Consider the following 24,587-nt stretch of genomic DNA (forward strand, 5'->3'; position numbering starts at 1 on the left):
TCACTGTTATCTCTCTTTGGACCAAACTGAAGTCTTTGTTTGACTTCAGTGGTCAAACCTTGCGCCCCATGTAGTTTCCACTGTAGTAGTACTTAGAATAATTTCTAAGTAATATAAACTTGCGCCATTTGAAGTACTCCCCTTGATATCTCACATTTGACAGAGATTAGACTTGAAGTTTACTTTTAAAAGAAATATATACATATGTATTTATATATATATATATATGTATTATTAATTGATTTATTAATAACTTGAATTAATTGCTTATTCAAGGGGTTAAATGGCGTTTTAGTCACTCAACTGACCACCAACTTGCAATTGGGTCATCCAACTCAAATATAAATATATATCCATATGTATATTTTAATTTTAATTTCAACAAAAGCTCGATTGACTTGATCAATTAATCCGTTGATCGAATTCACTGAATACTTTCGTATGTCCTGACGTCCTGTGCACTGGTCTGGTTCACGAACGACTCGAACTGAAATAATTCTTTGAATCCTTTGCTTGATAATATACTTGATCAGTCATTCTGGGTTAGGTGTTGCTTCGATAAATATGATTATAAATAATCAAATTAAATATACTGGAATCTTCTGGTCTTTGATACTTGATCTTCAGGTAATCTTGATAGCAGAAACTGATTGTGCTTTATTCTTCACTGAGGCTTGAACATGTTAATGAACTTCTTCCAGTGGACGGATGCTTGTCTCAGATATCTTGATTGTCTTTGTCTGTTCGTATCGAATCTCCAACCTGTAGATTCCTGTATTATACTTACGTATCGTTTCCTGTCTTTTGTTGTGTTGAGTTATCGTAATTCCATTTACGTTACATTATGCTTTACAATCTCCCCCTATTTGATTGTTAGAGTTCGACAAGCAAATCCTTTAAGAGGATAACTCAACTGACACAATTAAAAAGCATACTAATTTAAACAGGAAATAATACTAAGTACAGTCTGGATTATATCTTACATTTTCCAGAAATCAAAAGTAAATACAAGCAACCATTGTTCCTCTAGCCTGAACTAATCTCTCCTTGGTTTCTTGGCTCTTGCATTAATCAGCTTCAGCTCTGCTCTTCTCTTTGCAGCTTCCTCCTCTTTCTTCTGAGTGAGCTTGTTCTCAATTTCTTCAATCCTTGTAGTGATAGTACTCAGTGCCACCTGCTCCAGTGTATTCTCAGGTGGAGGTTGCTCTAGATTTTTCTTCATCTTCTCTAAGGTTTGGACATGAACCATCTTCTTCAACTTCTTAAAAGTGACATTCAGCTCCATTCCTTCAATTTTCATGATGATTCTTGATGGATGAGCACAAACCCTTGAAGTGTTGTGGACAGTCTCTACAGCTTTCCTTATTTCCAGAATATCAATCAAATCTTTGAGCACACTCTTGTCTTCTTTTACAACTGATAACTTAACAGCAGCAACTGCACGAATAATTCTTTTGGAAGAGAATTTTCCAATTTCTGTAAGTGGGTATAGCAGTGGCCTCAGAGTCTTTCTTCTTTTTGAATATCACAGATGTAGGATTGTAAGTGACAACAGGAGCTTTTGGATTTTCAGGAACTTCAGGGTTAAGTGGAGGCAGTGGATATGGTGGTTGACGATTGATGGCTGACAGGTCTAAGTCTCTCAGAGCAGCAAAGTTCAGACGATAAGCATATAGCAGTTCAGCAGTTAGTCTTCCCTTGCTTGTCCTTGAGCACTTTTCCCTGACTTGAGCTTCCAGATACTTCAGTATACGAGGATTGTAAGTTGACAATGCTTCATCAGTGAGTCCAATACTCTGAATCATACCATCCTTGAAATACTTGATAACTGAAGGCTTGTCATGAATCTCCAGTCCAATGTCATTGATCCACTCTTCCACTGTATCTCTGAATACTTCATTGTGCTTCTTCCCAGTAGAGATGATCTTATTCCTTACCACAAACAACTCAGTCAGAGAGAGATCTCTGAGAAACTGACTTGAAACATGTTTGAGTCTATGGCCTTCTTTCTGTAGTTCAAATGATATGTTGACCATCCATCCTCTCCTTGGAAGAACAGCAACTGACACAGTAGAAATGATATCATTTAACACCTCGTGATAATCATGTAAATCCTTGTAGTTGTTCCTGAAGGAGTCAAAGATATCTTTTACTTCGTCATCATCATTTTCTTCAGTGACCTCTGGAAAATCAAACACAGATCTAGCAATGTCCCATTCATCTCCATCTTTGTGTAAATTGGCAAGTCTCCTTTCCCTTCGGATCCGTCTTTGGTTTTCTAACTTCTCCCTTGCTCTCCTTTGCTCAGCATAATCCCTAGAAACATCAGCAATATCTTGTGGATTTGCAATTTCAAATTCTTCGAGAGGGAAGATGTCATTGTGATATGCAAGTTCATCAGCAAAGACTTCATTGTCAGGGATTTCTCCTTCTTCCAGATCATCATTCTCAGCACCAACCATCCTTATCACTCTATCATCCACAAACTCAGGGATGTATTCATCATGACTGTAACTGAATTGATGTTTAAGAGCAGAATCAATCAGTTCTTCAGACACCCCTGTGATCACCCTTTTTCCCTTTGCTTTTTCTGCTGCTCTCTCCCCCTCAGTTGAGTAATCCTCTCTGGAAGGTTGAGATGCCAGCAACTTAGCTTCGAGAGCAGCCAACCTTTGTTCCATTGTTGATTTGATTTCCACTAACTCCTCCCGTAGAACAAGATTCTCAGCTTCAAGATGTTGAACTTTGAACTTCAGAGCTTCAAATTCTGTCACAGATACAGTTGGAATAGTAGATTCAAGTGTAGGTTGGGTTGTTGGGTTCTCACTAGTTCGTTCTGCAGGTGTTTCTCTCATTTCACTCAAGACTAGATCACTCAGTGGGTCAGAGGGTTTCTGTATAACAGGTTCTGTAAGTGTTTCCCTCTCACTCAAAGAAGTTCCGGCATCTTTGGATGTACCTGCAAGTGAAATCTTCTTAGCCTCTTCTAGAGAGGTCACATAAGGTGCAATGAAGGTTCGTGAGCCTTCGTCCTCTGTTTCCTCGTCAGATGAATCTGAGTCATAAGAAACAAGTTGCCAACTACTCGAAGGTAGTGAGTCCTTTGTTGGATCCTGAGTTGGAATCTCAGGGTGGGTAGACACAGGGCTCGAAGGATGTGATCCTTGAACAGGCGAAGCACCCTGGTTTCCCACAACTGCCTTTGACGGCGAATGACTTTGTGACAAGTCCTCTATAACTGGCACACTTCCTGAAATGAAGGGCTCAGAAACAGATTGCCGTTCACCTTCGAGAGGTGAAGAGTCCCTTAAGGGATCTGGGAATGTTCTTCCCAGGGGGGTAGACAAGGATGGAGAATTTGGGAATTCATCCAAGTTTCCCCCAGAAGCCTGTGAAGGCACTTGACCCTGAATAGGATCAGAAACAACAGTGTCTATCCCTGACATGGACGACAAAGTGTTAGCAACCGTCAATTCTTCCATTGTGTGTGCAACCTCACTGTGCATTGGAGTATCATGTGGCTGAGGTGGTGAAGAAATAGACATATCTGCAGTTGTCTCAGGTTCTATTCTTCTTTCCTGACTAGGAGACAGAGCTGCAATTTCAGAAACGATCTCCTTTTGTGATGCACTTAAGGCACTTTCTCCCTCTCTCTCAGAAATAATAAGTGGTTGGCTGAGGGGTTGAGAAGTTTCTGCTTCAAGTATTTGTGAAGTGGTGCCTTGGTTATGAACTTGGGGGATTTCAAATTCATTGGCACTTGTGATAAGTGGTGAAAGCTGATTGGAATCCAAAAGATTCTGAACCCAATCAGGTGCACTAAATGATAAGTTGTCAGAATCAGAAGGGATACCTAACTGTAGCAGTGGATTGTAAGTGTTGGTGAAAAGCTCATCAATATCCACCATCACATCATTAGAAGGTGCAGCTGCAGTGGTTTGGGCAGGGCTATCCACTTCATCCTCAGAATCAGTGGAATTATCCTGCAAAGAATCCTCTCCTTCAGATCGAACATTGTTGTCTGAGGATGTTTCTGCATCTTCCACTATCACTTCTTCTTCCATTTGAGAAGTTTGAGCCTCAGGAACATTGGCTTGACTAGGTGGCTCAGTGACTTCCTCAGCTTGTCCTTCAGGAACCTTCTCTTCAGGAACTACCGGATCAGCAACATTCTGAATATGTGGTGGAGGCAAGTTCTGGTTGTTTAAAAATTCTTGCATTGCCTCCGGAAGGACCACATCCTCATTGTTGGTGTAGTTCTGATGGTTCTCCAGCATAGAGATTACCTTTGTAGTCATGAAAGAGCATATGACATTGTCTATATTAGGATAGACAACTCTTTCAGCAGGAGTCAGCAGTTGGTTCAGCACTATCTGGAAGAACCAAGGATAGAGAAGTACATTCCTGTTCTTCCTTAAGGAGTCCTGAAAAGCTCCCATGATTAGGTGTCCCAGATTTATCCTTGTATTCTGTGCAATGGCAATCCCAATTTCTTGGTTGAAAGTAGTGATGCCATGGAACCCTCCAGTCTTTGGTGCAAATACATGAGAGATGGAATTAAAGAAGAAATTCCATTCTCGAGGTAAATGCTTGACGTACATCTTTCCTGGAAGATCACCATGCTCCCTCTGGCAGTGAATAGCAAAGAAAAAGTTTATTCTTTCAGCCCTGTCTGGAACAGCTTCAAAGTTCTCTGTTGGAAGTTGCAGAGCAGTGTTCAGGGTGTTCTCAGTAATTGACAGTGTTCGTCCCTGAATTTGACAAGTAATACCAAGTACCTGTCCTGCGTTTACAACAGAAATAGAAGACAAGAAATCTCGTAGAAGAGATTTGTTAAGATAAACAGATTCGGTCATAGCAAATCTAGCATACGAGAATTCAGACATATATCGAACCCAGCGTCAATAATTCGCTTGCGTAATTAAATTATTATTTTCAACAATTGTGAAATTTGTTTTCGGAATCTCAAAATTCGCAGCCATTTTTAATTAGAATTAAAAATGATTATAAATTTCGTTTCATGAATAATATCGAACAAATTGTCACTTTTGTCACGAAAATAATTAATTAATAACGCTCCGTGAAACCCTAATTCCAAGAATTTTAAATTTCGATGAAATTCAAGTATGTTATTCCGCTCGAAATTCTAAGAATTATGGGATCGGCTTCGCAAATTATTGACACTTAGAACACGTAGAAATCTGTCCTAGAAGGTGAAAAGTTTCGAAAAACCCTTTCGAAAAACCGTAACGGATCGTTGAGATTCTGGTATCAAAAGAAAGCCCTCGTCTCAATGGTTCTAAAACTGGTCACAGATCACAAAATGGACAAGATTTCAAGGTGTGGTGTTCGATTAAAGATCACGAAGTCGGAGAATTTGAATGGCAGTGGAGAGGTGTTTCGTGCGTATGTATCTCTGTGTATATAAAGCTGAGAATTGAGAAAAGAAACACAAGTGCATATTATATATATACACAGGTATAAGTGAGGCGCAACTTGGTGAATTACCAAGTTGCCCTCGATAGTGTACACAGAGAAAAGAGGGAGGCGCAACAAGTGATTTTACAAATGTGCCCCTCATACATGTACTGTATGAGGCGCAACATTTGTACTTAAACAAATGCTTAGTACAGATATACATGCAATGGCTGGTGGCACAACGTTTGACTGAAAAGTCAAATGTTGCGCCGAGTTCCTGACTTAGTGAGAAAAACTAAGTCATGGCTACATACAGTGCCCTCTGTGCATACTTGGCGCAACGTTTGACTTAGTCAAATGTTGCGCTCAAGTCATAGCAGAGCAGGGGTTTGTACATAGAAAGATTTTTGAAGAAAAATCCAAAGATGCGCACCCCACTTACCACATTATTGAATATATTTTGATTGAATCAAAATAATCCAATATTATGATAGATTAATCATAATTAATCAAATAATGTTAAACTAAATTAAAATTAGTCAAACAACTAATTAATTAATTATGCTGCAAGTATCTTAATTAAGATTTAATTAATGGATAACTTAAAATAATTTGAATTGCTTCAAATCCATTAATCAAATATAATTAAAATATGAATTAAATAAACACTAATATTCATTAATTGAATATAAGCACTTAAATAATTCAAGAAAATTAATTCTAAATATCTACCACTTAGCAATTAATCACATAATCACATAGAATCATGCAAATCATATAAATCATGGCAAATAATTAAAACTAATTATCAGAAAATTATGTAAAATACTGGATGCTCTTTGTAAATTCACAAGTCCTGAAAATATGTACATTTTAAAACTTGTGAACTTACGAACAAATTGCAGTTATTTCTTGTCTAATTAATTAGACATATTTAACATCCCAGGTTCACCAACCAGTCTAGAGAAAGTGGATTCGTCTAGTGGTTTAGTGAAGATGTCTGCAATTTGTTGATCAGTAGGTACGAAGTGTAACTCTACTGTTCCATTCATGACATGCTCGCGAAGGAAATGATACCTGATATCAATATGCTTTGTCCTGGTGTGTTGAACAGGGTTGTTGGCAATGGCAATGGCACTCGTGTTATCACACAGAATCGGAATTTTATCCAACATGAGTCCATAATCTTGTAGTTGATTCCTCATCCACAAGATTTGAGCACAACAACTCCCAGCAACTATGTATTCAGCTTCAGCTGTAGACGTAGACACGGAGTGTTGCTTCTTGCTATACCATGACACCAACCTTCGTCCAAGAAACTGACAGCTTCTTGAAGTACTTTTCCTATCAATCTTACATCCTGCAAAGTCAGAATCTGTATAGCCAATTAGATCAAAACCTGTATCTTTAGGGTACCAAATCCCTAGATTGGGGGTTCCCTTAAGATACCTAAAAATACGCTTAACAGCTATAAGATGTGACTCTTTAGGATCAGCCTGGAATCTAGCACATAAACAAGTTGCGAACATGATATATGGTCTACTAGCAGTTAAGTACAAGAGAGAGCCAATCATACCTCGATACTTCGTGATGTCAACTGACTTACCAGATTTGTCCTGATCAAGTTTTGGCAGGAGATGCTTCTTCCATTCCATATTTCTTCAGAAGATCCTTGATGTATTTAGATTGGCAAATAAAAATACCGTCAGGCTTCTGAATGACTTGAAGTCCTAGGAAGAAGGACAATTCTCCCATCATGCTCATCTCATACCTGCTCTGCATCAACTTAGCAAATCTCTCGCATAAAAGATCATTAGTAGAACCAAATATAATGTCGTCGACATATACTTGTACAAGAATTATATCATCCTTATGCTTTTTATGGAAAAGAGTTTTATCGATGATACCTCTGGTGAAACCATTTTCAAGTAGGAACTTGGAAAGAGTGTCATACCAGGTTCGAGGGGCTTGCTTCAGACCATAGAGAGCTTTGAAGAGAAAGTATACGAAGTCTTCAAATTCTTTGTCTTCAAACCCAGGGGGTTGTTCAACATAGACTTCCTCTTCCAGATCACCATTCAGGAAAGCACTTTTCACATCCATCTGATATACTTTGAAGTTGGAGTGTGCAGCAAATGCTAAGAACATCCTGATTGCTTCAAGCCTAGCAACTGGAGCATAGGTTTCATCATAATCAATTCCTTCTTCTTGTGAATAACCCTTTGCAACCAGTCTTGCCTTATTCCTCGTAACAATACCATCTTCATCCAATTTGTTTCTAAAAACCCATCTAGTGCCAACTATAGATTTTCCTTTAGGTCTTGGCACTAGCTTCCAAACTTTCTGCCTTTCGAATTGATTGAGTTCTTCCTGCATTGCAGATACCCAATCTGGATCACTTAGAGCCTCTTCAACTTTCTTTGGTTCTGTCTGAGACAAGAATCCAGCAAAGTTGCATTCATTCTGAGTTGATCTTCTAGTCTGCACTCCTGTGTTTGGATCACCAATGATTTGTTTAACAGGATGGTCTCTACTCCATACCCTTTGTCTTGGCAGATTCAATCTTGATGATTCACCAAAATCATAGTTGTGTTGAGTGTGATGACTAGTAGATCCACTTTGACTTAATCCCCCTGAGCTGATATAAATTCTATTTGATGATCCTCCACTTTGACCACTGTGACCATGATGATCATTTGTATTGTTGCCAATACTTCCTCCAGATGGTTCAGGATCAGCATTTCCTTCATTTGTATTAGGTTCCCTTATATCAGCTTCAGGTTGATCTTCTCCTAAATTGATGTCTTCTAAATTCTCAAACTCCAGATAATCAGATTCATTTTCCTTTTGGAGACTTGGGAGTTTGGTATCATCAAATCTTACAATGATGCTTTCAATCAGCTTGTCGTCATTGATCAAATAAACCCTGTAGGCCTTAGACTCCAAAGAATAACCCAGAAATATGCCTTCTTCAGCTTTGGCATCAAAATTTCCCAGATGCTCTTCTTTTAACACAAAGCATTTTGCACCAAACACATGAAAGTAACTCAGTGATGGTTTTCGGTTGGCCATTACTTCATAAGGAGTCTTATCCAAATCCTTGTTAATCAGGGTACGATTTTGAGTGTAGCAAGCAGTGCTTACAGCTTCAGCCCAGAAATAGATTGGAAGTCTTGATTGACTAATCATAGTCCTTGCTGCTTCAATCAAGGTTCTGTTCTTCCTTTCTACGACACCATTTTGTTGTAGAGTCCTTGGAGCTGAATACTGACGAGAGATGCCCTTATCAGTACAGAAGTCATTAAGAACAGCATTGCGAAATTCTGTTCCATTATCTGATCTGATTGCCCTTACTGGCAGATTTGCTTCCTTTTCAATCTTCTTAATATGACCAATGATGACGAGTGCTGCTTCATCCTTTGAATGTAAGAATAATACCCATGTGTATTTTGAGTAGTCATCGACGATCACAAGAGCATATCTTTTCCTTGATATAGAAGGAATGTTGACTGGTCCAAACAGATCCATATGAATCAGTTGAAGGGGTGAACCAATGTCAGTCATGCCTTTGCTCCTGTGTGATGCTTTCTTTGACTTCCCTTTTTCACATGCATCACAGAGTCCTTCTTGACAGAATTCTTTCTGTGGCAGTCCTCTCACAAGTTCTGTTTTGACTAAAGAGTTCATAGTTTTAAAGTTTAAGTGTGAGAGCTTTCGATGCCATAACCAACTATCATCAGCAGAGGCCTTGCTGTAGAAACACTTGACCTCCCCCTTACTTGCTGAATCTATGTCGGCTATAAACAAACTTGATTTTCTTACACCACGGAGTGTAAGATCCTTGTTCTTCCGGTTCTGGATCAAGCAAACTTCCTTTTGAAAGATTACGTCGTATCCTTTGTCACAGAACTGACTGATACTCAGTAAGTTGCTTGAGTCCTTCCACCAGAGAGATATCTTCAATGATGACATCTCCAACTTTCAGCTTACCATATCCTGTTGTAAATCCTTTGCTGTCATCTCCAAAGATTACAATTGGGCCGGTTCTCATCACCACATCTGTGAGCAGGGACTTTTCTCCAGTCATGTGTCTTGAACAACCACTATCAAGAACCCACACAACTTTACTTTTCCTTCCTGTGCCCTGCATTCACAAATGGATTAAACTTTCTTTGGTACCCAGACGTTCTTGGGTCCAGGTGGTTTAGTAGAAACAGGATTATCAACAAAAACTGGTTTAACATGTGCTTGTTCAGGGGTGACTAGACTCTTCTCCTTTTTAGTCTTAGCAGAAGTGCTTTTAGACTTGGAGTTGGGAGTTTCCTTCTTCTTAGAAGGACTAGCAGTCTTTGCCACAGGGGCAACAGAAGGTGCAGGCATATTCATATTCATGGCAGATGGTGCAGAAAAAGATGCATTCAACATGGTAAAACATGCAGACATCATATTCATAGCACATAGCATGCAACCTACTCTACCACATGGCAAATGAACAGCATTCATGTTAACAGTATTAGGCATGCTAGAAACAGATTTATCTACTTTAATCACTTTACATGCATGAGTAAGATGATTAGTAGAATTGCAATTATTACAAACCTTTCTAGCATTAGAATTCCTAGAATTGGTGTTCTTAGGATCTAACTTGCCATTCCTGTTGTTCTTCTTTTTGTTGGAACTAGTACTTCCTAATCCAGTTTTATCTGAGTCATCTCTGACTTGGGAATTAGAGGGTACATCATGTGGTTCCTGTTTTACTTGAGGCTTAACAACTTCCTCATTTTTCAACTCTTCCTTGATGACAAGGTCTTCTTCTATCAGAGGTTCTGTTTGTGCCTTTCTAAAGATAAGGGTCTTGGTGTTCTTCAGAATTTTAGGTACATTTGTTCCTTCAGGAGCATTCTCAGTTCCTGCTGAAACAAATATGCCTTCATTCTCTTTTCTCTTCTTTCTTTTAGCACTTTCTAAAGAACTATAGTCAAGGCCAATAGCAACCTTCTTATCAACCCTTTGACTATCCAAGATCTCTTTCTGTAGAAAAGAAAAATTCTGATAGGCCCTAAGCTTAGTTTCTAGGTCAGCAATCTGAGACCTAAGGGATTCCTCAATTTCTGCATTACACTTCTCCTTATTCTCTAGATATTCAATTCTATCTTTAAGGTTAGTGTGCATGAGTTTCTCTAAAGCTAATTCATCTACACTTTCTTCAAGTTTAGCTATCTTTAGAGAAAGACTACAGTTATCTGATTCTGAAGCTAATAAACTAGTGTGCAAGTTATACATCTCTTGACCTAGTTCATTTATAGTCTTTTTATAATCAGCAGTAGTCATGTCATCAACAGAAATTTCAGGAGATACCTGAGATGGAGATTCCTCGACAGTGTTAGCCATTAATGCAAATGCATAATTGCTCTGGACAGGTTCATCATCAGAATCTGTGTCATCCCAGCTTTTTCCCTCAGCAATGTAAGCCCTTCCTTTATGCTTGGCCACCATTGCTTCCAACTTAGCTTTTAGCTTCTCATTCTCTTTCTTCATATCCTCATAAGAATTCTTCTTATCATATGAGTTGCTTCTTTCTCTGACAGGAGCCGCTTTGGGTTTCCTGCACTCTGTTGCAAAGTGCCCTAAGTCATTGCAGTTGTAGCATCTGACCTTGCTCTTGTCATACATGTTTGGTTTGTAACTGCCAGTATTCTTTGACCCTGATCCCGAGTATCCTCCTTTACCCTGAAACTTGTTCCCTGAAGCTTTCTTGTACCGGGGGTTCTTCCTGAACTTGATATGCTTGAACCTTGCAGCCATATAAGCCATTGACTTATCTTCCAGCTGCTCCAGCTCTTCCTGAGTGTAGAACTCATCCTCCGGTTCATCAGAAACTTCATCAATTTCAGCTTCTACAATCTCAGTATTGGTTGAAGGATAATCAGCTTTGATGGATGAACAATCACTCTGAGCAACAGTGTGATCATTGATACCATATTCAACTAATTGTTGATAACCAAAGTATGGTTGATCAGCAATAAGTGCAGTGGTCTTCTGTAAGGCCATACTTTTGGATTCTGTTGATCCACCACCATATATGATCTTTCTTTGTTCAAGTTCCATCTCAAACGTCTTCAGTTTTCCAAACAGCTTTTCCAAAGTCATAGTTCTGAAGTCACTTCTTTCACGAATGGTCTCTGTCTTTACAACTAGATGGGGTGGCATCACAAATGAGAACTTTCTGTTAATCTCTTTCTGTGGATAAGTCTTTCCATGCAGGGTGAGTTCATTCAACAACAACATGAACCTTTCATAGATTTGAGAAATGTTCTCTCCAGGTATTGCCTGAAATGCTTCATATCTGGCAATTAGCATATCGTATCTATTTTCCTCGACTTCTTCAGATCCCTCCATCAATGCCTCTATAGTGTCCCACATCTGCTTTGAAGTTTTCAGACTTAGTATCAGATGTGTCATAGTCTTGGTCATTGATTCAACAATTATAAGTTGCAGATTATGGTCATGTGCAATATACTCCTTATCAGTCTCAGTGTATTCGCTTTTCTCTTTGGGAACAGACTTTTGTGGAATACGAACACCATTTTCAACAGATTCAGGAATAATCTTCATAGGCAAAAACGGACCATTTTCCAAAATCCCAATGTACATGGGATTAGCAACTCTGATGTACAGCAACATCTTCATCTTCCAGTTGTTGTAGTCATCCTTGTCAAATGGAGGTACTTTGATTCCTAACTTGTGTGTCGACATTGTTATCAGATAAAATTACGATTGTACGGACAGCTAGCTTTTTAGATTGGTTACGGATCTCAGATCTGTATATCGATCAGCGTCGCTCTGATACCAATTGTTAGGTCCAATCAGACGTAGAAGGAGGGGGGTTGAATACGTCTTACCAATTTCTTCGATTTAATTTAGTTGCGGATAATTCTGTTTCAGTCCATGTTAAATCAATCGTAAATAAATAACTCCGGCAAGTCGGGGAATATTCTTGTATTAGAAATAATCCTCGGGTGCTATAAATTCCAACACAAGTGTCGGCTGCAGAGACTACAATCACTCTATTACAAACTCTCGATAAAAACGATATTCTAATTTAACTCTCGAGAATGTGTATAGTGTGTGCACTTACAAAGTGTGTAGTTATTTTCAAATGAAAACATCAACCTCTATTTATAGGCTTTCCAACAACTAACCATGGTTAACGAGTTCGTCCTGGACGACTTGAGTTCGTCCTGGACGGATTCGGTTTATAAGAATAAATCTAACTCCCCAAGTCTTGAAATGGCGCTAGGACATGACTAAAGGCAAGTGGCGCAACATTTGACCAGGTCAAATGTTGCGCTAGTGAAACTTGCGCTAGATCAGAGGTGAAGGGACTTAGACAAATAATTGTATAAGTACAATGTTGCGCCCAAATGTGTTGATGAAGTCAGAGGCGCAACAATTGGCCAGGAGTGGTCAAATGTTGCGCTTTGACTTTGTCAAGGGATGCGCTTCAGTGTAACAGAGTTGTTTTACTTGGAGAATTTCCAAGGAAAAACAAAGTTGCGCTTTGTACAGTGAAGGCATTCACTGTTATCTCTCTTTGGACCAAACTGAAGTCTTCATTGGACTTCAGTGGTCAAACCTTGCGCCCCATGTAGTTTCCACTGTAGTTGTACTTAGAATAATTTCTAAGTAATATAAACTTGCGCCATTTGAAGTACTCCCCTTGATATCTCACATTTGACTGAGATTAGACTTGAAGTTTACTTTTAAAAGAAATATATACATATGTATATTTATATATATATATATATGTATTATTAATTGATTTATTAATAACTTGAATTAATTGCTTATTCAAGAAATTATCAATTAATGCCACATATATAAATATATATCCATATGTATATTTTAATTTTAATTTCAACAAAAGCTCGATTGACTTGATCAATTAATCCGTTGATCGAATTCACTGAATACTTTCGTATGTCCTGACGTCCTGTGCACTGGTCTGGTTCACGAACGACTCGAACTGAAATAATTCTTTGAATCCTTTGCTTGATAATATACTTGATCAGTCATTCCGGGTTAGGTGTTGCTTCGATAAATTTGATTATAAATAATCAAATTAAATATACTGGAATCTTCTGGTCTTTGATACTTGATCTTCAGGTAATCTTGATAGCGGAAACTGATTGTGCTTTATTATTCACTGAGGCTTGAACATATTAATGAACTTCTTCCAGTGGACGGATGCTTGTCTCAGATATCTTGATTGTCTTTGTCTGTTCGTATCGAGTCTCCAACCTGTAGATTCCTGTATTATACTTACGTATTGTTTCCCGTCTTTTGTTGTGTTGAGTTATCGTAATTCCATTTACGTTACATTATGCTTTACATAGTTTCATTATGGACTCGATTGAAGTTGGAAACAACATGTAACTTCATTATAGACTCTTTTTAATTGAAAACAACTTGTAGCTTCATTTTGGGTTGTTCAAAGTTGGAATCAACTTTTAAGTTCATTCTTGACTCGTTTGAGCCCGGAAACAGGTTGAAGGTTCATTATTGTCTAGTTTGAAGTTGGAAACACCTTGTAGCTTCATTCCAGACTCGTTTGAAGTTGAAAGGAACTAGTAGCTTCATTTTTTGTTGTTTGAAATTGAATGAACTTGAAGTTTCACTTTTGACACGTTTGACCCCAGAAACAACTTGTAGCTTCATTATTGACTCGATTGAAGTCGGAAACAACTTGTAGTTTCATTACAGACTCGTTTGAAGTTGAAAACAACTTGTAGCTTAATTTTTGGTTGTTCAAAGTGGGAAACAACTTTTAGTTTCATTTTTGACTCATTTGAGCCTGGAAACAACTTGTAGCTTCATTATTGACTCGATTGAAGTTGGAAACAACCTGTAGCTTCATTATAGACTCGTATGAAGTTGAAAAGAACTTTAGCTTGATTTTCGGTTGTTTGAAGTAGGAAACTACTTTTAGATTCATTCTTGACTCGTTTGAGCCTGAAAACAACTTGTAGGTTCATTATTGACTCGATTGAAGTTGGAAACAACTTGAAGCTTCATTATAGACTCGTTTGAAGTTGAAAAGAACTTTAGCTTTATTTTAGCTTTTTTTAAGTTGGAAACAACTTTTAGTTTCATTCATGACTCGCTTGAGCCTGGAAACAACTTGTAGCTTCAGTATTGACTCGATTGAAGTTGGAAACACCTTGTAACTTCATTCATGTAATGACCCAGAAATTTATGCAATTATTTATTAATTTGTTCTTAATTTTCTAAAAGAGCGGGAATAAAATTTTATATTTTATTTCAATTTGCTATATTTTCAAAACAATTTTGTGAGTTGCTGCAATTATGTGGTTATTTGAATTATTGTGGTACATGTTAAATGAGCAATTTTAAATTATTATTTTCTGTCTGAGTGAATGTTCAAGGGATCGAGTTTATTACAATTTTTATAAATCAAAGTTGTTCTTTGATTTAAAATATTAAAATCAGTGTTTAATTATATTACAAAATGTTGTCCAATTAAATTTACCAGATTATTCCGATTCTGGTATTTGAAGACTTGCAAATGATTATTTTAATTATTTGCACTTTAAAAATGATTTTGAGCATTATTTGTGAAAATAGAGAAAAACTTTAAAAATATCATGTTTGCATATATTTTGTATTCGAGATTTGTAAAATAGTAATAAAATATTGTTTTTAAATTTTTTGACCCTAAATATATCTTATCGTTAAAATAATTTTATTTTAGTAATTGGGGACTTATATATTTTTTTAATTATTATGAATAGTTTTATTTATAAAAATCAGCATAGTAGTACGCGTACACTACACATATGCACAGTCGGTGGATATGTTTGTTTAGTTTTTAACTTTTTATTCTTGAAAAACAGAACAGACACGCAGCAGTATGTGGATAAAACAGAGCAGAGGCGGCAAAGCAGGGATTAGGGTTCTCTCGTTTTTCTTTTCGATTGCAGTTGATCTCAAATTCAACTCATTCGATTGTTTGAAACTGGCTAACATGTAAGGGTGGTGTGTGTATATATCTCTAGTTGTATGTATATACATGTTTGTGGGTCTTAGTTCTGTAAGTTGGGATCGTGATTAGTCGTTTGATTGGATTGAATCGGAGGTTGGGAGTTTTGATTGGAGTTAATCGGAGTTTGGGTGGGAGGCTGGTGATGGGGGCGCTGGGGTTACAAGCGGCGATATCGTGTTTAGGGGAGGCTGGGTATGGAGTTGTAGTTGAAGGTGGCTGGTTCGAACAGGTCAGTGGTGAGATTGCCAGGAAGATGTCAGCAAGAGTAATTATGGTTAGAAATGTTTAATACAGTTCAATTGTAAATAGATTTATTTATTGGTTATCAGTTATTCTTCTTATCGAGGTTTAATTGATAATGTAGTTTAAGTTGTAATAAGATGTAAAGTTTTGGTTTCTGATTTCAGTGCTGTAACCTATTAGTGATCCTGTTTTTAGGGGGTCAAAGTGATTTTGATTTAAATCTCTTTTAAATTGTCCAGATTTTCAAATATCTTATTTACCTTGTTCCGCAAAATACAGGTTTTAAATTGTTTTTCTTTTAGTGGCACCAAATCCAGACCCCCGGATTTGAGGGCTGTCACAGTTGGTATCAGAGCTGTAGGTTATAAGTTATTGAAATCCGAATGTAGGTGTGATAGAAGTGTGTTTCGTGAAACCTCATATAGAGGTAAGTCAAGACTATCGGTTATAGTCTTTGTTGATGGAACTGAGATTGAGATTGGAGTAATGATTCTGAGTAATCATTTTGGATATATCATAGTTTCCTGTTTAAGAACTAGTGAGTTTGGATCTCAGGAGAAACATGATATAATACCTTTAGTTCCGACCTTTTTGAGCTTGAGGTTGACTTCTAAGTAACCAGTGCCAGGTAGACTCGTGGAGAAACATGTCTAGTCTAGAATGTTTCTTGTCATATCTACCACTTCTTGAGTATTGGTTAGAGGGTCATCAATGGTTCTTATAGAGACATATAGAATGAGTATGAGATTTATTGGGTCGGAGTGAGAATCCAGGTGTAGAGTTCTCGGTTTGAGAGCTTATAGAGATTCGTGTTAGACTACTCGATATAGTGCTATGAGTAGGCTATAACGTCAACACTCTACAATGCTGAGTGTATAAAGTTGAAGATGGCTTCTGACCGTGCCAGGCTGGATGGGACTCTTTTCCTAAAGTGGATAGCGATGATGGAATCTTTAGACTCGAATACGAATCGGCCAGAATATTAGAACATCGAGAAGGATCATTATAATCAAGCCACATGAATCAATCAAGAAGACATCTATGAGATTCTTGGCAATACCTTTTTCAGTTATTAATTATATTGATTCTTCCCTTCAGTGAATTATTTTGGTTTCTCTTCGTAGAGGTATTTGATGAAGTATCAAATTCTCTTCTGCATAAGTTATCAAATGATACTTATGTTTATTGTATCAATTTTGACCATTGTTTTAATGAAACCTAGTACCTTTGGAATCTGTTTGACTTTGACATCTTTTTATAGAGATGTTTGATGAAAATTTTATCTTCACTCTCATGAATTATAGAAAGATTCTTGTGCTTACGGTGTCATTGTTGATTATTATTTTCATTGAAAATAGTACCTTTGGTAGATATTCAGCTCTGAACCCAAAATGTCTCATTCATTAAAAGTCAATTATCGTTAATTGATTTTGAATTTCTTTTATATTTTTCTACTCTAACTGAGATGAACAACCCTATTTATAGGGGACAAAATGACTATTTGTCTGTGTGATAGAAGTTTGATGGGACACCATCACTTGTGTGTTGTGCATTACAAAAAGGCAAATTACCTTTAGTAGTATCTTCAATTACATATGCAACATAGTTCTCTAGATCATATTGATCTCTCAGCATTTCTCTATTCCATATTAGTTTACTTTCGAAACTCATACCTATGACATTTCCTTTGATACCTTAAATTTGATATATTTTAAGATTCAATGATTCTTATTTTTATCAATTCTAAGGGTATGCCAGTCAAGTTTGAAGGAGCTAATACTGCCAGTACACTTCAAGATTTCGTATACAAAAGCAGATCACAATGGACTTGCAAGAAATATCACACTCTAGTTTTCTCTTCGTGGATTCCGAGGATGGAATCCTTATAAGGGGGGAAGTCTGTAATGACCCGGAAATTTCTGCAATTATTTATTAATTTGTTCTTAATTTTCTAAAAGAGCAAGAATAAAATTTTATATTTTATTCCAATTTGCTATATTTTCAAAACAATTTTGTGAGTTGCTGCAATTATGTGGTTATTTGAATTATTGTGGTACATGTTAAATGAACAATTTTAAATTTTTATTTTCTGTCTGAGTGAATGTTCTAAGGATCGAGTTTATTACAATTTTTATAAATCAAAGTTGTTCTTTGATTTAATATATTAAAATCAGTGTTTAATTATATTACAAAATGTTGTCCAATTAAATTTACCAGATTATTCCGATTTTGGTATTTTTATATTTTTGTTGAATTTAAGAATATTTGAAGACTTGCAAATGATTATTTTAATTACTTGCACTTTAAAATTGATTTTGAGCATTATTTGTGAAAATAGAGAAAGACTTTAAAAATATCATGTTTGCATATATTTTGTATTCGAGATTTGTAAAATAGTAATAAAATATTGTTTTTAAATTTTTTGACCTTAAATGTATCTTATCGTTGAAATAATTTTATTTTAGTAATTGGGGACTTATATTTTTTTTAAGTATTATGAATAGTTTTATTGATAAAAATCAGCATAGTACTACACGTACACTACACATATGCACAGTCAGTGGATATGTTTGTTTAGTTTTTAACTTTTTATACTTGCAAAACAGAATAGACACGCAGCAGTATGTGGATAAAACAGAGCAGAGGCGGCAAAGCAGGGATTAGGGTTCTCTCGTTTTTCTTTTCGATTGCAGTTAATCTCAAATTCAACTCATTCGATTGTTTTAAATTGGCTAACAGGTAAGGGTGGTGTGTGTATATATCTCTAGTTGTATGTATATACATGTTTGTGGGTCTTAGTTCGGTAAGTTGGGATTGTGGTTAGTCGCTGGATTGGATTGAATCGGAGGTTGGGAGTTTTGATTGGAGTTATTCGGAGTTTGGGTGGGAGGCTGGTGATGGGGGCGCTGGGGTTACAAGCGGCGATGTCGTGTTTAGGGGAGGCTGGGTATGGAGTTGTAGTTGAAGGTGGCTGGTTTGAACAGGTCAGTGGTGAGGTCTCGTCGGAGGTTAGTAGCGTTCGAAAGGAAGAAGAAGGAGTGGGGTTGTGCAGGACAGCTTGGGGGATAGAGGAGGCGGCAACAGCCGCAATGAAGCTGCTAATGACACTAGCGGGCTGTAGTTTTGATAGAGGAAAAGGAGAGCCGAGAGAGAGAGCTGAGAATGGATGGGGTGTGATGTTTCTGTGTTCTGCTGGCTGGTGCTTGAATGGGGATTATAATTTTCTGGCTGTTGTGTGTATTAGCTGTGGGTGTGACGAAAAAGAGGCAGAGAAGAGAAAGATTAGATTAGGTGGGTGGGTTGGGAAAAATTGGTTGTTTGTTTTGGTTGGGTTGTGATTGTAGTCGGGTAATCCAGGCTGCAGTATGATGGTGGTTTACTGGAAAAGAGAAGTGAAGTGGGCATTGATGTATAGAGACAAAGAGAAAGGCTGTCGGGGAGTGTAGGAACTGTATGGGTGCTACTGATCATTGTATATGTGCTTAAGTATACAGAGGTGTTGCGGGGAGTCGAGAATAGTTGGACTGTGAGTTGGTTGTGGGAGCCAAGCTTGGGTGAGGCTGCAGTGTAGTTTTGACTTTCGGTAGCGAGGAATAATTAAATAATTATTTATTATTTAATGACTATTATTGTTATTGATATTATTGTTATTATTAATCATATTGATAATAACAATAATATTTAATAATAATAATATTATTGAATAATCGATTATTAGTTGATTTGAACTCTAAATTGTGTTATTTGTCAGTACCTCAAATATTCTGGATTGCATTGTTATATGAGGAGTGATTGTTAGAATTATTAAATATTGTGATGATTGTTATAGATTCTATTTAAACTCCGGAAATATTTAGTTAAATCCGAAAATCGATTTTAGTTCCGGATTGAATCTATTTATAAGCATATTATTTGGACAGAGATTGTTGTGTTATCAATTTGGGAATAGCTCGACTTTAAATTATTCACTGTCCAAAATTGTATTATTTTATTTTGATTATATTTCGAGTTGATTTGAGATGTAATTGAATTACAATCAGACTTGTAATTCAGATTTGGATTATATCCAAGTTTATGTTTTAAGTGGTTGATTGTTCATATATCATCAGATATAAGATTATATACAGGATGCATCAGATTATATTCGGGTGAATACTAAAGCACGCAAGTTCTCTGTTATGTGCTGATGTGACTAATTGCAATACTATGTGTATACATTGATTGTATATATTATATATTTATATTACGAAGGGTAGTAATATAATTTCGATGTTGCGAGTTAGACGATCTTTGGATTGTTCTTCAACTGAAGTATTGATTTACTGTCACATAGTCTATCGAGACACGTGCATCAACGACTTTCAGAAGCAAGCGAATAGTGCTGCAAATCAAGTCAGAATAGTTGATAAAGCGATATTGTGCCGTAAGATAGTACTGTAGAATATAATCATTGAAGAAAATAGCAAAGTTGAGGCCAGTATAGAAACCTCGAGTAGAGTGACTGTGTGTCACCAGTTTTCTATCAGAGGCAAGTATTCCTATTCTTCTCTGTTAGTTAAAGAGCAAGTATTTTAACTCTCTCTTTTAATAATGCAGTTTTCCATCCATGCATGACTTGTATTTTCTGCAAGCATTCATACTTTTATACTGTGATTTAAATTATCGACTAATTTTAGTTCGATCCTTTTTTAGTGTGATATGCACAATGATAACATTCTTTGAAAAGTATACTAATTAAGAATTAATCAGTTTTCTGAAAGATTATTGTTTGAGTTCATCCACAGTTTGAAAACTATTGTTGACTTTGAAGTAGTATCATTTCGATACTACAATATATGCCTGGTCTTCTGTCCCAGACATAAACCCTGGATTTTAAATAACTAAATAGCTTTGTTTTTCTTTTGAGCCGTATTGCGATGGATTTTAAAATTGTACTCAGACTTTGATGCAATTGATTTTGACAGTATTTTGAAATTGAAAACTGAAGAGTTTTCTGAAAAGTTTTGAAAGGATGATTGTATGGCGTAGGGGCTAATTAATTGTCCAGCCAGATAGACTAGCAAAAATATTTGTTTTGATTGGATGAATGCGTAAGAGGCCGTGACGGCGGTCCAGTGAGGGCTATATACGTTGCCTTGTAATTGGTACCTCTCGTAACGGATATACTTCTATGAAGCATGATCCAGTGCTATCACATGGTCTGATCAGTTGTGATAGTGCACCCGTCAGTTGTGGATTCCAATCCAAAAACTGGTCATTATTGTTTAAGCTTCTGATAGCTTATGTTTATTGTCAAATTTATTTTGTGATTTTTCAAGCATATTGACATATATGTTTGATAAAATTTTGAGTTACAACTGTTATGATTTACTTCAAAAGTTGCTTTATTTCAAATACTCTGATTTAATTCAAAAGAAATTATATCTTGTGGCTCTTTTCTTTTATATTATCTTGCTGAGCATTTTCGCTCACCCTTGCTATTATTTCTAACCCTTTCAGCTAGGGAGTAAGATGGTCACCTGTATAAGCTGCGCGTAAGATTGATGTTAGGCGAGATTTTCAGGAAGATGTCACCAAGAGTAGTTATGGTTAGAATTGTTTAATACAGTTCAGTTGTAAATAGATTTATTTATTGGTTATCAGTTATTCTTCTTATCGAGGTTTAATTGATAATGTAGTTTAAGTTGTAATAAGATTTAAAGTTTTGGTTTCTGATTTCAGTGCTGTAACCTATTAGTGATCCTATTTTTAGGGGGTCAAAGTGATTTTGATTTAAATCTCTTTTAAATTGTCTAGATTTTCAAATATCTGTTTTACCTTCTTCCGCAAAATACAAGTTTTAAATTGTTTTTCTTTTAGTGGCACCAAATCCAGACCCCCGAATTTGAGGGCTGTCACAATTCCAGACTCGTTTGAAGTAGAAAACAACTTGTAGCTTCATTTTTGTTGTTTGAATTTGAAATGAATTTGTAGTTTCATTCTTTACTCGTTTGAGCCCGGAAACAACTTGTAGCTTCATTATTGACTCGAATGAAGTTGGAAACAACTTGTAGCTTCATTCCAGATTCGTTTGAACTTTAAAACAACTTGTAGCTCCATTTTTGGTTGTTCGAAGTTGCAAACAACATTTAGTTTCATTCGTGACCCATTTGAGCCCGGAAACAACTTGTAGTTTCATTATGGACCCGATTGAAGTTGGAAACAACTTGTAACTCCATTATAGACTCGTTAAAGGTTGAAAACAACTTGTAGCTTTATTATAGACTCGTTTGAAGTTGGAAAGAACTTTAGCTTCATTTTCGGTTGTTTGAAGTTGGAAACAACTTGTAGTTTCATTCTTGACTCGTTTGAGCCGGAAAACAAATTGTAGGTTCATTATTGACTCGATTGAAGTTGGAAATAACTTGTAGCTTCATTATAGATTCGTTTAAAGTTGAAAAGAACTTTAGGTTCATTTTCTGTTTTTGGAAGTTGGAAACAACTTTTAGTTTCATTCTTGACTCGTTTGAGCCTGGAAACAACTTGTAGCTTCATTATTGACTCGATTGAAGTTGGAAACGCCTTGTAGCTTCATTCCAGACTCATTTGAAGTAGAAAACAACGTGTAGCTTCATTTTTGTTGTTTGAATTTGAAAAGAATTTGTAGTTTCATTCTTGACTCGTTTGAGCCCGGAAACAACTTGTAGCTTCATTATTGACTCGAATGAAGTTGGAAACAACTTGTAACTTCAATCCAGACTCGTTTGAAGTTGAAAACAACTTGTAGCTCCATTTTTGGTTGTTCGAAGTTGGAAACAACATTTAGTTTCATTCGTGACCCATTTGAGCCCGGAAACAACTTGTAGTTTCATTATGGACTCGATTGAAGTTGGAAACAACTTGTAACTTCATTATAGACTCGTTTCAAGTTGAAAAAAACTTGTAGCTTCATTTTGGGTTGTTCAAAGTTGGAATCAACTTTTAAGTTAATTCTTGACTCGTTTGAGCCCGGAAACAGCTTGTAGGTTCATTATTGTCTAGATTGAAGTTGGAAACACCTTGTAGCTTTATTCCAGACTCGTTTGAAGTTGAAAACAACTTGTAGCTTTATTTTTTGTTGTTTGAAATTGAATGAACTTGAAGTTTCACTTTTGACTCGTTTGATCCCAGAATGTTAGGCCGAACAAACTCACTATATAGATTAATATAGTGAACACAATCAATAACAAAATACGTCAATATAAGAGATTCAACAAAGTAAACTCTTATTTACAATACTCAGTAGGTTACAAAAACTCTCTTAGTGATTTATATCTTATCACTAAGAGCTGCTGGGTTACAAGAATAATATTCTCGATGTTCTAACTCATCTAGAGTAAACCCTAATCTGTGTTTATATACACAGTTACATGATATCTACTGATTGATTTATAATTATATGCTTCCTAAAATAATCTAATCAGTAGCTATCCTTCTGCTGTCCTGATTTGCATAATCTCCCTTGATCTTTATCTTCCTTATTTAGTCAGATCTGCTCCTGAAAATCAGCCGCCTGCAAACTCTGATCATCGATAAACTCTGATCCAGCTGTCAGTCGTTAAACTCTGATTTCAGCTAAACTCTGATACTTGCTTCTGCATACTAAACAAGTTAGATACCTGTGACATCATCAAATATGTAACAATCTCCCCCAACTTGTGCATTAGACAGAATGAACAAGTTATATATATATGTACTGATGATGTCAAAAACTATCAAGGACAAATGCATAAAATAATTAATTTATAAAATTAATTACAACTTACAGAACCAGCAGAACTATCTATCAAATCAACCTATATCCATAGCTTTCTCTGACAAACTGGTTGATCAGATTTTCTTCGTTCAGCTTTAAGGTCTGGATCATCCGGGCTTTGACATTTCTGAGTTCCTCAGTTTCATCCCCAGTCTGATAGATAGCTGCTCTCAAGGCATTTACCTTGCTTCTCTGCATTGCTTCCCCAAGCTGAATCACCCTTGGTCTGTCTGCATCATTGTTGTAACCCAAGATTCTGGTGTTGGCAATAGTCTCCATTACAGAGCTATTCTTTTCCATACAAATCTCAGAACCATCATCTTGAGCTATCTTTGGAATGTATTCCTCATCAGACTTTCCTCCATAGAATCTTCTCTTTTCATTTATTGTCCTCTTCATCAGATCAGACCATCTCTGAGTAGCTTCATTTTTGATCTCCAACATATAGTGAAAATGTTCCAGCTCTCTCAGAGATTTCAGCAACAAATCAACTTCTGAGATTCGTTAGACTCTGCCAGATTCCAGAAATAGAGCAATCTTCTCTTTATCTCCTGTGCCATCATGAGTATCCATAAGGATCTGCACTGACTCAACTTTATCTAGGTCCTTCTGAGTAACAGCATCTCCCACTTTCTCATTCAGAGGATAAGGATCTCTGAAAATGGTTGCTGAATCTGTTTGAATTTTCTCCTTCCTGTGACCTAAACCAGTTGTGTCATAAGCTTCCTTTCCTCTGGTTCCATGAGTCCTGATTCTGGTGAGCATTGGACTTTCCTTGTACAGACTTGTACCAAGGCTTCCAAAGAGACTCTTTTTCTTCTGATCTTGAGTCTTTTCAGAGTTTATCTTCAGCCAAGAGGCTTTAGCATTTTCAAACTTATCTTCTGTTACTGAAGCTTTAACTTGAGCATTGTCAGAGGTTAAAGTCATGTCAGAGATTGATCTGTCATCACTCTTTCTTCTTCTGGTTAAACCAGCTTCCTTTTCTCCTACTTGATCAGATACATCAGCAATTATGTTCACATTCTTGCTTAGCTCAATCATCCTCTGAGAAGGATTTTCTGATGCTATCTTTATCACTGATTTCTT

The sequence above is a fragment of the Daucus carota genome, chromosome 4, assembly GCF_001625215.2.
Source record: "Daucus carota subsp. sativus chromosome 4, DH1 v3.0, whole genome shotgun sequence".
NCBI classification, from domain to species: domain Eukaryota; kingdom Viridiplantae; phylum Streptophyta; class Magnoliopsida; order Apiales; family Apiaceae; genus Daucus; species Daucus carota.